Raw genomic sequence first — 2,215 nt, 5'->3', positions numbered from 1 at the left:
GTCAGTTTAGATCATAATTATCTCTATTGCATGAGCTACGGTGTTGGGTCTTGAATACTTTTAATAAATTTAGAAGTCGTTTTTGACGTCGAACAGGACGAAGATGGTTCTTTTGCCCCTATTAGAGAGAGCGAAGAAAGAGGTGTGTGTAATGTACCCGAGAGACAGGAAGTGAGTGTGTTAATGTATCCGCGGAAATCCTTTGGACAGATGCTAGTTTTAGGATTAGTGCGTATGTACGCTACGGACATGGAGACGCACAGCGCCTAAATTCCTTCAGGTCGCTTATTATGGAAAAAAAGAATACACCTAGGATATGACAGCTGAATACACGCTAAAGTCCAATTACTAAAATAGCACATAGCTAAAATCCATAAGTTCATTAAAATACCAGACAGAGGGAATTATTTTTTTTATTTTTTTTTTTTTTAAGATCCAACTTTCATTTTTTTTTTTGCATTTAATCTTTTAACTTCCACGCTTTATTACGCAGGAGCGAAAAGCTGGAGCGTTTACAGTTCCGAATGGCCCTTCAACTGGCGGCCCAGAAGATGCACGCTTAGCCTCTTCTTTGCTGTGTACCATGATGGATCATTCCCTCGATTTCTACTTGATCATGAATTGGAAATAAATAAGACGGAAAACCAATCTTATTTACCCCGTCTTCTTTCTATCGTTCCCTTATTGAAGAAGTAAGACGGTAGTGTAAGCCGATACCCGACTTCGGCGTACTGTTGTTGTTAGTGAATGGACGCTAATCATTATGGACAATCTTAGATCGGGTATCACTACGCGTTACCCAACTGTGTGTACCTGTGAGCTAGTTATGGCATGCTACTACTAATTTTGTAAACAGACTCGGTTCACCTTGCATAGAGACCGATAATGTCCCATACGGTTGTAGTCCCATGCGCTAGCGTATAACGTTTAGTAAAAACACGCTCCAATGGTGGCCATTTACATAGCCAGCGGCTCTAACACACATTTAGGTTCTAACGGCCCTTAGGACCGAGTTAGTGTTAGGATTTATCCCATATAACAAATAAACCACAACAAAAAAAAACGTAGAATGTGTCAATTTTTTGCAAGAATCTCTCTTTCTGAAGTCTTCGGAGGGGGTTCTTTCCAAAAACCCACATACTGCCAATTGGATTACCCACAGTGTCTCATGTTGTAATCAGCTGGCCCTCGCGTAGCTAACTACCAGCTAGACTTGTCAGGTGTGACGGAGCTGTTAGTCCTAAGTGGGCAGCTAGCTAGGCACTGAACAAACCGTGTCGAATCTGAGTTCTTCGGGGGTAATCCAAAAACCCAATACCACACACCATTCGCTCGTACTTTAGAATCTGTGTCAGGGATGGACGGAGCCACCACATCACCAGTTCCGCAAACGGACCGATTTGTCCTCCCGCCACCTAAGCGTAGGCGTCGGCTTCCATACCTAAAATAGGAGTCCATATTAAACTACTTAAACGGTGTTATTCATCAATCATCGGACCTTGAACGACCTCATTTCCCTAAAAGACAGGATAACGCTCGTCAATTTCATTCGTGAATAAATCATAAATGCCCAGTGAATGCCCAGGGAATTGTCTAGTTCGAACGGTTTATAGGTTTTACAGCTAAGCCCTGCGTTTGCGCGGTAATTACGGTTTAGGCGCCTTGTATTAACGGTTTAGGCCTGTAATTAGCGTTTTAGGGCGCTTGTTTTAGCGGTTTAGACCTGGCGATTAGGCGCTTTTAGGCGCTTGTTTTAGCGGTTTAGGATCGCTTTGTATTAGCGCTTTAGGCGGCTTGTATAGCGCTTTAGGCGCTGTATTAGCGGTTTAGGGCGCTTTGTATTAGCGCTTAGCGCTTATATTAGCGCTTTAGGCGCCTTGTTTTAGCGCTTAGGTCCGCTTGCTTCTTAGCGGTTTAGGCGCTTCTATTAGCGCTTTAGGCGCTTGTAATAGCGCCTTTAGGCGCATTGTATTAGCGCTTTAGGCCGCTTGTATTAGCGCTTTAGGGCTTGTATTTAGCGCTAGCGCTTGTATTAGTGCTTTAGGCGCTTGTATTAGCGCTTTAGGCGCTTGTTTTAGCGCTTTAGGCGCTTGTTTTAGCCGGTCTATTTGTCTATCCAATGTGATTTTCTTTTTTATCTGCCACAATCTCAGATGAAGCGACCTTGTGGGTCCTAGGGGTCATAAGCCCCATACGCAATTAGAACCACTTCACA

This window comes from Diaphorina citri, unplaced genomic scaffold (assembly GCF_000475195.1).
Source record: "Diaphorina citri unplaced genomic scaffold, Diaci psyllid genome assembly version 1.1 scaffold17842, whole genome shotgun sequence".
Taxonomy (NCBI): Eukaryota; Metazoa; Arthropoda; class Insecta; order Hemiptera; family Psyllidae; genus Diaphorina; species Diaphorina citri.
The sequence above is the reverse complement of the archived record's forward strand: the minus strand, read 5'-3'. Positions refer to the sequence as shown.